This window comes from Odocoileus virginianus, chromosome 23, assembly GCF_023699985.2.
Source record: "Odocoileus virginianus isolate 20LAN1187 ecotype Illinois chromosome 23, Ovbor_1.2, whole genome shotgun sequence".
Taxonomy (NCBI): Eukaryota; Metazoa; Chordata; class Mammalia; order Artiodactyla; family Cervidae; genus Odocoileus; species Odocoileus virginianus.
The window spans coordinates 37,568,959-37,582,633 of record NC_069696.1 but is presented as its reverse complement, the minus strand read 5'-3'; positions in this window follow the sequence as shown (position 1 = coordinate 37,582,633).

Sequence of the window (13,675 nt, the reverse complement as noted above, 5' to 3'; positions counted from 1 at the left end):
CAATGAAGGCAAGTTGGTTGATGCATAATGGGGATACAAAATGCACAGTAGAAGGGAAAGAGAAAGTCAAGCGCAGAAAATTTTCACATTTAAATTTTTCTTGTCTTGTCATAAAACATCAATATAAATTTTATTTCACACTTTGTATGGATATACCATAATTATCAAGTCTACTGCTTAGCTATTATAACGTTATCAAATTTTTTATGTTAAAGCAATGGTGGGCATCTAGTCCCATCACTTCATGGCAAATAGGTGGGGAAACAGTGGAAACAGTGGCTGACTTTATTTTTCTGGGCTCCAAAATCACTGCAGATGGTGATTGCAGCCATGAAATTAAAAGATGCTTACTCCTTGGAAGGAAAATTATGACCAACCTAGACAGCATATTAAAAAGCAGAGACCTTACTTTGTCAACAAAGGTCCATCTAGTCAAGGCTATGGTTTTTCCCTTAGTCATGTACAGATGTGAGAGTTGGACTATAAAGAAAGCTGAGCACTGAAAAATTGATGCTTTTGAACTGTGGTGTTGGAGAAGACTCTTGAGAGTCCCTTGGACTGCAAGGAGATCCAACCAGTCCTTCCTAAAGGAGATCAGTCCTGGGTGTTCATTGGAAGGACTGATGTTGAAGCTGAAACTCCAATACTTTGGCCACCTGATGCAAAGAAAAAACCCTGATGCTGGGAAAGATTGAGGGCAGGAGGAGAAGCAGACAACACAGGATGAGATGCTTGGATGGCATCACCTACTCAATGGCCATGGGTTTAAGTGGACGCCGAGAGTTGGTTGAGCTCGCCGGGAGGCCTGGCGAGCTGCAGTTCATGGGGTCACAAAGAATCAGACAGGACTGAGTGATTGAACTGAACTGAATGATATGAGAATATTGTCCAATTATTTCTATTGGTTACAATTCTAAGAGAAAATTTGTGAATGAAAGGAAATACACATATTTTAATGAACATATTACTGAAAATGTTACAATTTAAATTCTGGGAACTTCCCACCACACATTTATCTAAATTGGAGATTATAATTTTATATCTATGTCAAGTGAAAATTAGTGTATCATGGTTACTTTAAAGTGCATTTCCTAAAAAGAAAAATAAATAAATAAAGTGCACTTCCTTACTTAACTAGTGCATTTCAACAATTTTTATACACGTACTAACAATATGAAATTCCAATTGCTTGCTCATATCCTTTCCTCTCTTTTCTATTGATATGTTTGTTCAAATGTTTTTGAAAGATAAATCTAGTTAGGATATGCTAAATAATTGAGGCATGTGTCTCTCCTGACTTCAGCTGAAAGAAAATAATATTTCAGAACCATAAATCTTCATTTCATTTACATTGCTATAAACCTTTAGCTTATTTTGTTTAGGACCAGAATGATATTGTGGTCAGAAGAACAATGTACCAAAGTAATTTCAATTTTTAACACAACATAGTCAATAATCATGGTCCATGTAGTCAAAAACCATTTCAGTGTATAAATGCAAGTTCTTTACTCTGTTTCTTGGATGCTATAAAAGAAAATGAACACATAGAATGACTAATACTATTTGTTAAAAATTATTTTTTTCCTCCCATCCATTATCTCATTTTGATGCCTTTTGACCTTAATTTCTGTCTTCAAAGCCACCTAAAAACTCCTCCTAGCCCAGGCAGATTTTGTTCCTATCCCTTCCCTCGGCCTCACTACTATCTATCATGTGTTGTGCAAATGTAATTAAAAACAAAATCTTAGGAATGGGATGGTGCTTCCACTGCAAAGGGCCCAGGTTCTGTCCCTAGTTGGGGCCCAGAAGCCATGTAGCAAAACAAAAACCTCTCCTGCCAATTCAGATAATCTCTCCACAAAGGTAGAAGGGAAAGAAAACACTTTACTTATTGAATAAGCATTAAACCAGAAAGCCATGCACGTCATAGGTAATCCACTAAGAGATTGCAAAGGCAGAAGAAATCTCACCCTTTTATATAGCCGGGCATATTCAGTACATTGCACTCATGCACTGAAGCTAAATTAAAGCTAATAATCAAGTAAGAGCTTAAGAGCACCATTTGTCACACACATAGTCCATCCTAGATTCACTTGATAATTGGGGTGGCCATTTGGGTTACACAATTGACTTTATCCAGAGGAGAAACAAACCTCTCAGATCTTTATGGCAGGAGATAGTTTTGAAGTGAGACACCCACAGAAAGTAGACTCCTATCCTTAGAGAGGGGAAATGCCCTACCATACCTGAGGAAATGTTTCTGAGGTGATTGAAACACATTTAGACTAACAGTCAGTGTCCTCAAGCTCCAATCTTACTTTTGTAATTAATTTGTTGACTGCTTTCAGGGCAAAGTAATTTAACTTTTACAAATCTCACTTTTTCTGTCAGAAAACTGAGAGAATAGTCATTTATATAATTCCTCCCAACTACAAAGTTCTGTTTTTCATGAGGAAACAAATGCTAATAGACTTTACAAACAGATATCTAGTAAACACTAAAATGGACACATTTCTGGAAAATTGAAACATGACTTCAAATAATGAATAGAAGCAGCTGGGAAGGAGAGAAGCAGAAGAACCTGTCTTCCTCATCCAGAACAGCATGGAACTATTCACTCAAAACCACCAATAGCTATGAAGCAACTGGCACAAACTATGCTGGGAAATGATTACCAAATCTCTGTTCACTGAATTTTACTAAATTACATCTCTGATCCTCCAGCCGTATCCTGAAAAGTCATCAATACAATCATCCGGCATAAGATAATAATGATATCTAAATTATAAAACTATTTTGAACATGAAAACATAGAATATTCTTATTTTACAGATTAAGCATTGCTCTGTTCTTTTTTCCTTAATTTGTCAGGAAATCTAAATAGCGTATATGCTGAATAAATGTAATTAGATGTACCACTTATCTACTGCACAATAATGCCGTGTAGCAAACACCCACAGTGGCATTCAACAACAGATATTTATTTAACTCAGAGGAGATGCATGATCCCCTGAGGATCAGCTGAAATATGAATCCTCAGCTGGGAGAACTGGGAGAACACAGCTCTGCTCCAGGTGTCTATCACCATCCAGCAGACTAATCTGAACATTCTCCACAAGATGCGACAAGAGTGGCAAGTGAAGGCTCCCTTCAAGCCTCTGCTAGGTCACTTTGATGAGTCTTAAAGTAACCGACTCATCCTGGTTTGCCTATCCTAGCTCAAATCCAGGAAGCCCCCACAACTCCAGCAAGCCAGGGCAGTTCATTGCCTTAAAACCAAAAGTAGAGTCTGGCTGCTCGCTGCTCAAAAGCCAATAAAGAAGTAAGATTAGTGGAAAGGAAAGCTTGCTTTACTTTGGATGCAGGCAAAGGAAGGGTGGACTCTTGTCCAAAGGCCAACTCTCCCTCTAACAATCAGGAGGCAAGAGCTTTTATGGACAGAGGGAAGGGGTTACATGCTGGAACAGCACAGTCAACTCTGACATTTATCTTAAAATTAGTCGTTAGTGATCCAACCAGCATCATCTTGATTGTTTTAATTACAGTTAATCTCGACCAGTTCTTAAAATTGTAGCACCTTATCGTGGCTGCAGTCTGGTCATCATGTAAATAACTTCTTCTGCATGATAGAGGCTTCAGTATCTATAAGACAGCTCACAGAATATGACTCAGAATATTATCTATAGCCCTTGAGAAGGCACTAAAATCCTTAACTCTACTTAATGACTAAACTATTATTATTTAGTCTTGTTGGGCTGTTTTCCTTTGTTTCTCCACTTTCTCACTTCTCTGATTAAAATTATTCTTGCCTAAAGCTAACTTTTTTCACAGAAAAAAGGCAGGCTGAAGACATGGGGAAGCAAGGACCATTAGGTCCTGCTCCATTTCAACCTTAACACCTGCCCACTGGGCAAAGCAAGGAACATGGCCCAGCCCAGAGTCAGAGTGGGAGGGCCCTACACATTTACATAGCAAAAAGTGTGAGTAGAAGGAGACTTTAATGCCATCAGTCTACCACAAAAGGTTTTTAATATCTTGCTAAGTAAGTGTTCTATTCTTGGTTTGCCAATGAAACAATCCAGGAATGGCTTTGTGTCCCATGCCTATGATTCCACCTGGCTAAGTTGTGATTTTTGCATTGCAAAACCAGAGAAGTACAGAACTCTTGTTGTTTTTGCTGTTTAGTCACTAATTCATGTCCAACTCTTTGCTATCCCATGGACTGTAGCCTGCCAGGCTCCTCTTTCCTTGGGATTTCTCAGGCAAGAAAGCATGTTGCATTTCCTTCTCCAAGGGATCTTCTATCCTTGGACAGGGCTCCTCTATTCTTGGGATTTCCCAGGCAAGAAAGTGGGTGGCATTTCCTTCTCCAAGGGATCTTCCTGATCCAGGGATTGAACACACATCTCCTGCATTGGCAGGTGGATTGTTCACCACTGAGCCACCAGGGAAGCCCACAAAATTTTTGACTATACTTAAACTATCTGACCCAGTAAAATGATCCTTAACCAAGGGGATTCAGACATATGGAGATAAGACCTTTGAAAGTTCCTCCTCAAATCATAGGTCAACTATGTCTTGGCTTAATCAGGATGTAATAACAACAATTAATTAATAGTCTCTTATTAATAATTAGTGTCTTGTTAATTAATGTCTAGTTGATAATTAGTCTCTGGTTAATAATTTTCTCATTAACAAGAGACTTGCTAGAACTCACCCGTGTATCTCCAAATTAAAGAGATTTACTTTGACCTAGCCTTCAAAACTAATTAACAAAGGTGTATGAGACCCACCCTCCTCAGAAAGAAAAAAAATTAAAAGGTTACTCTACCCATATGGTCAAAGCACATGAACTTTCCTGGGACATTTGTAGCATTAGGTGCATATTTCAGAGAAAAAAATACCATAGGTCAAAAAACCTAAATCTAGTATTCATTTTTGATGCATCCAGTTGTTATTTCATCAAAAACGAAGGAGGCTTATCAGCTCCACATTTGAGCAATTTTTTCTTTTCTATATTCTTACTCAAGTCTCTATTGTCTACAAGGATCTCATAGAAACTTCTTTAGGGAAGGCATCATTAATCAACTAATTTGGGGGTATCTCATTTAATTTTCGTAATCAGTTTAGCTCAGTTAGTCACTCAGTCGTGTCCGACTCTTTGTGACCCCATGGACTGCAGCATGCCAGGCTTCTCTGTCCATCACCAATTCCTGGAGCCTACTCAAACTCATGTCCTTCGAGTCAGTGATGCCATCCTCTGTCGTCCCCTTTTCCTCCCACCTTCAATTTTTCCCAGCATCAGGGTCTTTTCCAAAGTCAGTTCTTCGCATCAGATTGCCAAAGTACTAGAGTTTCAGCTTGAGCATCAGTCTTTCTAATGAATATTCAGGACTGATTTCCTTTAAGATGGACTGGTTGGACCTCCATGCAGTCCAAGGGACTCTCAAGAGTCTTCAACATCACAATTCAAACGCATCAATAGTCAGCGCTCAGCTTCATAATAAGTTCATGCAATTTCCTGGTATCTATCCTTCAAAAACTGGAAAATGAAAAAAAAATTTATCTTGCTCTTTGGGATTACTCTGTTCTTTCTTTCAACTATCTTTAAAATTTAATAATTATGTCTATAGAAAAGATAATGTTCTCCTTAATTCTCAATGACTGTGTTTCTCAAATATAAAGACCTATCTGCAATGTCCCAAAGAATAGATGTGAAAAATATGCAAACCCCCTACTCAGCTCAGGGATTTTGTCACCATAGTCCCTCATTAGCTCCCATAATCCTCAGCTTTGACAGTAATAAAAGCTAAACCCGCATACATCTGTCAATTCATTGGGACTATATTGATAATATTTATTAAATATTCTTCCTGATTTGTTGCAAAGGAAAGAGTAATACATTCTGTCCTTTCCACAATAAAAAAATCAGCGAAATAGAGAAATCTGTAACAGATAATAAAACTATGAAAACAGCTTATATATTATCTTATATATGAATATATTTTACACACGTTAATACATATTTGTACATATGAATTACCTATTTTTACTATTGCATTATTGTATTTTGTTTACAGTTATGGATTATATTGGGGCTTCCCAGTGGCTTAGATGGCAAAGAATCTGCAGGCAAAGTGGGAAACCCAGGTTCAATTCCTGGGTTGGGAAGATTCCCTTCTCCAAGATTGTATTTTTATTGTATTATATGTAAAAATCATGACAAATGTGATATCTTAAATCCATGGGCAAAGTATAAGTAAATCAATAAATGGTATTAAAAACTATCTGAAAAGTGTTGTGAAAGTGTTAGTCGTTCAGTCATGTCTAATTCTGTGTGACCCATGGACTGTAAAAACCCTCCAAGCTGCTCTGTTCATAGTATTTCCCAGGCAAGAATACTGGAGTGGGTAGCTACTGCCTTCTGCAGGGAATCTTCCTAGCCCAGGGATTGAACACAGGTCTCCTGCATTGCAGGCAGATTCTTTACCATCTAAGCCACCAGAGAAGCCCTAAAAACTATCTAAACTTATGCACAAACAAATTCTAGAATGATTAGAGATTCAAACGTCAGCATAAAAAATAAGTGATACTAGGTAAAAATATAGAAAAACATATATAAATATCAGGATAGGGAAGGAGTCTGCCAAGTAATATAAAAACATAATAATATGTGATAGACAAGAAAAGCAGAAATGCTGTTTGCAAAATATTACTCTTAAAAAAAAGATATTACTAAAAATGAAGGAAAGCTCTGAAGACTTTATCAAATTATCTCTCTTGCCTCCAGTCTACTAGCACAGCTATCTGACTGTATGGTGATGAGGGGATGGGTCAGAACAGATGTATCTACATTTCTGAGATATTGATGGTGTACTAGGCACCATGGCATGTTCTAGGTATGCTGAGATTATCCTATACTGTGTTAGAAGAACTTTAAGTCTGGTGAATCAGACAGAATTCTGCTCATAAGACAGGGAGCTCTGGATAGGCTGTGAGACTTAGAAGGTAGTGGCCCTGAAAGATATATATCAGAGATTTTAGAAATGAAGTAAGACAGAATAATAATAATAGTAATTATTATTACATAATAACAATTATACAATTATAATCAATATAATACAATTAAATTGTCAATACAATAATACAATTGTATAATAACAATTATACAATTATAATCAATGTAATACAATTAAATGTATCAATTATAATACAATTAAACAATAATAATCTAAAATAATAATAATATTATTATTAGAATAATAAATAATCTAAGAATCTAAAGATTTGCTTAGATTTTACTCTGCTCATGAGTTAGAAAACTTCCTGTGATCCGGACAAATAATTTGCTTTCCTTTAACTTCAGTGACCTCAGGTCTCTTGTTGTACCATTACACCAGTCTGTTAAGCAGTTTCAGAATCACAAGACAGTTATCCAAGCCATAGGTCACACTATGACCTGGAGTATATGTATTCATCATATGTGCTAGTACTGCTTTAGATCTGCTCTGTAAGTTTTCTTGAGCTGAACTCTCTCTAAAATAAACTCTCTTGCCTTCCTGGGGTCTAGGATTCATGAATCTTGTCCTGTCACTTTTGTATTCCCATGAAGAGATTTGCCCTGCATAAATGCCTTAGAAACTTTTCTTTTGCAAGTTTATAAGTATATAGCTTCTCAAAGACTTTGGTTAAGTAAACTAGGTAATTGCTTTCTTTAAGTATGTATGTAATGGAAGTATGTATGTATGCTGTATGTAATGGAAACAGCATTAGCCTGAGAGTGAAAAAACTTGGATCCTTGTATTAGAAAAGACACTACTCTATGTATCACTAGACAATATTTTACTCATAGCAGTCACTCAGTTAATGCCCGGGGAATTGTAGTTGCTAAGCCATTATTGTGAACGATTTTGATGTTGTAACACTACCACCTTGTGGGAAATCTGAGCATGTGAATCGAATATTTGAAGACTATTTTTAAACAGCCTAACGAAAAGGCAGAATTTCTTCATAATTGGAGTTACACTATATGAACAGATGATATATGAAAAAAACATTTATGGTCAAGTAATTTTAGAAAACTCAGGATAAAACAAAGTAAACAAGTTTTCTTTTTTTTAAGTTTTTTTTTTTAGTGTGAGGCTTCTCGAAGCATTTTTCACCTTATAATGTCCATCTTGTGATATTTTTAGAATTGTGAACTTCACCTATGATCGATGAGTATATTTCACATAGCTATAGAATTTTCTCCAAAAATTACATCAATGACAAGACTTAAAAGTACACCTACTGGGGACTTCCCTGGTGGTCCAGTGGTTAGGACTCTGGGCTTCCACTGCAGGGGTTACAGATTTGATCCCTAGTCAGGGAACTAAGTTCTTGCTTGTTACATTGCCAAAAAAAAGAAAAGTAAGAAAAATTACAACTACACTTTTATTGAGGATAAATATAGCAATTTGCAGCTTTAACAATTTTTATTTGAATGTTGGTCTCTTTGTCTTCTTGGAGCATCCCATAGAAATATGTTCCATATAACATATTTTTATCATAGGTCAGATGTAAAATGTTGATCTAGTATTAAAAATCCTTAACAAAATTCTAGCAAACAGAATCCAACAACATATTTAAAAAATCATTCATCATGACCAAGTGGGCTTTATCCCAGGAATGAAAGGATTCTTTAATATCTGCAAATCAATCAATGTAATACACCACATTAACAAATTGAAAGATAAAAACCATATGATTATCTCAATAGATGCAGAAAAAGCCTTTGACAAAATTCAACATCCATTTATGATTAAAACTCTCCAGAAAGCAGGAATAGAAGGAACATACCTCAACATAATAAAAGCTATATATGACAAACCCACAGCAAGCATCACCCTCAATGGTGAAAAATTGAAAGCATTTCCCCTGAAATCAGGAACAAGACAAGGGTGCCCACTCTCACCACTACTATTCAACATAGTTTTGGAAGTGTTGGCCACAGCAATCAGGGCAGAAAAAGAAGTAAAAGGAATCCAGATAGGAAAAGAAGAAGTGAAACTCTCTCTGTTTGCAGATGACATGATCCTCTACATAGAAAACCCTAAAGGCTCTACCAGAAAATTACTAGAGCTAATCAATGAATACAGTAAAGTTGCAGGATATAAAATTAACACACAGAAATCTCTTGCATTCCTATACACTAACAATGAGAAAACAGAAAGAGAAATTAAGGAAACAATACCATTCACCATGGCAACAAAAAGAATAAAATACTTAGGAGTATATCTACCTAAAGAAACAAAAGACCTATACATAGAAAGCTATAAAACACTGATGAAAGAAATCAAAGAGGACACAAACAGATGGAGAAATATACCGTGTACATTGATTGGAAGAATCAATATTGTCAAAATGACTATACTACTCAAAGCAATCTATAGATTCAATGCAATCCCTATTAAACTATCAACGGCATTTTTCACAGAACTAGAACAAATAATTTCACAATTTGTATGGAAATACAAAAAACCTCGAATAGCCAAAGTAATCCTGAGAAAGAAGAATGGAACTGGAGGAATCAATCTGCCTAACTTCAGACTCTACTACAAAGCCACAGTCATCAAGACAGTATGGTACTGGCACAAAGACAGAAATATAGATCAATGGAACAGAATAGAAAGCCCAGAGATAAATCCACGAACCTATGGTCACCTTATCTTTGACAAAGGAGGCAAGGATATACAATGGAAAAAAGATAACCTCTTTAACAAGTGGTGCTGGGAAAACTGGTCAACCACCTGTAAAAGAATGAAACTAGAACACTTTCTAACACCATACACAAAAATAAACTCAAAATGGATTAAAGATCTAAATGTAAGACCAGAAACTATAAAACTCCTAGAGGAGAACATAGGCAAAACACTCTCCGACATAAATCACAGCAGGATCCTCTATGACCCACATCCCAGAATATTGGAAATAAAAGCAAAAATAAACAAATGGGACCTAATGAAACTTAAAAGCTTTTGCACAACAAAGGAAACTATAAGCAAGGTGAAAAGACAGCCCTCAGATTGGGAGAAAATAATAGCAAATGAAGCAACAGACAAAGGATTAATCTCAAACATATACAAGCAACTCCTCCAGCTCAACTCCAGAAAAATAAATGACCCAATCAAAAAATGGGCCAAAGAACTAAACAGACATTTCTCCAAGGAAGACATACAGATGGCTAACAAACACATGAAAAGATGCTCAACATCACTCATTATCAGAGAAATGCAAATCAAAACCACAATGAGGTACCATTACACGCCAGTCAGGATGGCTGCTATCCAAAAGTCTACAAGCAATAAATGCTGAAGAGGGTGTGGAGAAAAGGGAACCCTCTTACACTGTTGGTGGGAATGCAAACTAGTACAGCCACTATGGAAAACAGTGTGGAGATTTCTTAAAAAGCTGGAAATAGAACTGCCATATGACCCAGCAATCCCACTTCTGGGCATACACACCAAGGAAACCAGATCTGAAAGAGACACGTGCACCCCAATGTTCATCGCAGCACTGTTTATAATAGCCAGGACATGGAAGCAACCCAGATGCCCATCAGCAGACGAATGGATGAGGAAGCTGTGGTACATATACACCATGGAATGTTACTCAGCCATTAAAAAGAATTCATTTGAATGAGTTCTAATGAGATGGATGAAACTGGAGCCCATTATACAGAGCGAAGTAAGCCAGAAAGATAAACACCATTACAGCATACTAACACATATATATGGAATATAGAAAGATGGTAACGATAACCCTATATGCAAAACAGAAAAAGAGACTCAGATGTATAGAACAGACTTGTGGACTCTGGGAGAAGGCGAGGGTGGGATGTTTCAGGAGAACAGCATTGAAACATGTATATTATCTAGGGTGAAACAGGTCACCAGCCCAGGTTGGGTGCATGAGACAAGTGCTCGGGCCTGGTGCACTGGGAAGACCCAGAGGGATGCGGTGGAGAGGGAGGTGGGAGGGGGGACCGGGATGGGGAATACATGTAAATCCATGGCTAATTCATTTCAATGTATGACAAAAAGTACTGTAATGATGTAAAGTAATTAGCCTCCAACTAATAAAAATAAATGGAAAAAAAAATCACTGCAGATGGTGACTGCAGCCATGAAATTAAAAGACGCTTGCTCCTTAGAAGAAAAACTATGACCAACCTAGACAGCATATTAAAAAGCAGAGACACTACTTTGCCAGCAAAGGTCCATATAGTAGAAACTATGGTTTTTCCAGTAGTCATGTATGGATGTGAGTTTGGACCATAAAGAAGGCTGAGTGCCAAAGAATTGATGCTTTTACTGTGGTGTTGGAGAAGAGTCTTGAGAGTCCCTTGGACTACAAGGAGATTAAACCAGTCTTGAGAGTCCCTTGGACTACAAGGAGATTAAACCAGTCAATCTTAAAGGAGATCAGTCCTGAATATTCATTGGAAGGACTGATGGTGAAGCTGAAACTCTAATACTTTGGCCACCCGTTGCAAAGAGCCAACTCATCAGAAAAGACCCTGATGCTGAGAGTGAAGGCAGGAGGAGAAGGGGACATGACAGAGGAGGAGGTGGTTGGATGACATCACTGACTCGATGGACATGAATTTGAGCAAGCTCCAGGATTTGGACAGGGAAGCAAGCAAAATGGACAGGGAAGACTGGCATGCTGCAGTCCATGGGGTCTCAAACTGTCAGACGTGACTGAGGGACAGAACACCAACAGCAAAGTTTGCTCTGATCTAGCAAATGGCACCCCACTCCAGTACTCTTGCCTGGAAAATCCCATGTATGGAGGAGCCTGGTAGGCTGCAGTCCATGGGGTCGCGAAGAGTCAGACACGACTGAGAGACTTCACTTTCACTTTTCACTTTCACGCATTGGAGAAGGAAGTGGCAACCCACTCCAGCGTTCTTGCCTGGAGAATCCCAGGGACGGAGGAGCCTGGTGGGCTGCCGTTTATGGGGTCGCACAGAGTTGGACACGACTGAAGTGACTTAGCAGTAGCAGTAGCAGTAGCCCGACAGAAGCCAAGAGCAAGCATCTAAGTAATCAAACTGTACCAAGTAAGTTAACTGCATTCCAGAATAAAGCTCAGGAAATATTAATAGAAAATACAAAATATCCAGCACTGGACAGGTAAAATTCACAATGTCTGACTCCAGTAAAAATTACTGTACATGCAAAAAGCAGGAAAATAACACCAATAATGAGGAAATCAATCAATAGAAAGACTCAGAAAGATGCCGATAATAGAATTAGTAGACATGTGTTCATGCAAGTGTGTGGTCAAACAAACCAAAACATCAGAGTTTGAAGTAGAGAAAGTGTTATTGCAGGGCCATGCAAGGCAATGGGTGTCTCATGCCCTAAAAAGCCTCAAACTCCCCCAAAGGGTTTCAGCAGCAAAGCATTTTTAAAATGTGAGGGATCAGGGTCACAGGCTCTGTGATTAGCTTGTGCACAGTTCTCTGATTGGCTGATGGTGATGGAATAGGGTTGTCACAGAGGCTAACTTTATCAGTCCTTAAGCTCCAGGAGGCCTGGGGCTATGTGCTCATAGTCATCAAGTATTTAAATTTTCCATTTGGTGGGGGGAGAGGGGATGTCATAGCTGTAAAGCAACTCAGGAAATGTGTATCAAATACTATTATCTATTCAACATGTACTTCAAAGAGGAGCTAAAGCAGAAGATATGGGGGAAGGCCTGTCCCAGGAAGGCCCCATAGGGTCCTGCTTGGTTATACAAGGATACTAAAATGTGTTTAACATATTATATATTCTTTATGTTCAAATAAGTAGAGAAAAGATTGAGCATGTTAAGTAGAGAAATAACAAATATTTTAAAAATCTAAATTTAAGAGATGAAATACAATGTCTTAAGTAAAAAATATACAAGTTGGGCTTCCCAGGTGGTACCAGTTGTAAAGAAACTGCCTACCAACGCAGGAGAGGTAAGAGACACAAGTTTAATCCCTGGGTTGGGAAGATTCCCTGGAGAAAGGAATGGCAACCAACTCCAGTATTCTTGCCTGGGAAATCTCATGGACAGAGGAACCTGGTGGGCTATAGTCCATAGGGTCGCAAAGAGTTGGACATGACTGAAGTGACTTAGCATGCTTGCAAACAAGCTGGGATCAATAACAGATTAGACACTGTCAAAAAAAACTTTGTAAACTTGAAGTCATAATAGTAGAAATCACTCAAAATGAATGAACCATTCAAAATGAATCACCAACAGAAAAAAAAAGACCCCCAAAATTGGAACAGATGTTACATGTCAATTATACCTCAATGTTAAAAAACTGTAAAATCACATCAGTGAACTATAGGACTATTTCAAGCACCCTAATATACACATAATTGAAGTTTCTAAAGAGGAGTAGACAGAAAAATTGTTTAAATAATGGCTAAGATTTTTTCCAAGTCTAGTGAACTCTAGAAGCTCAATCATCCAAAAAGTTCAACAGAATTCAAGAACAAGAAACATGAAAATTATTCCAAAACATTACATAATGTTTTAAATAAATAAAATAGCAACTCTACAACTCCCCACCCCTTACTCTGCTATATTTCTTCACAGCTATCATCACTACTTAATACTATATTTCACTTATTTATATAATTATTGGATTGCT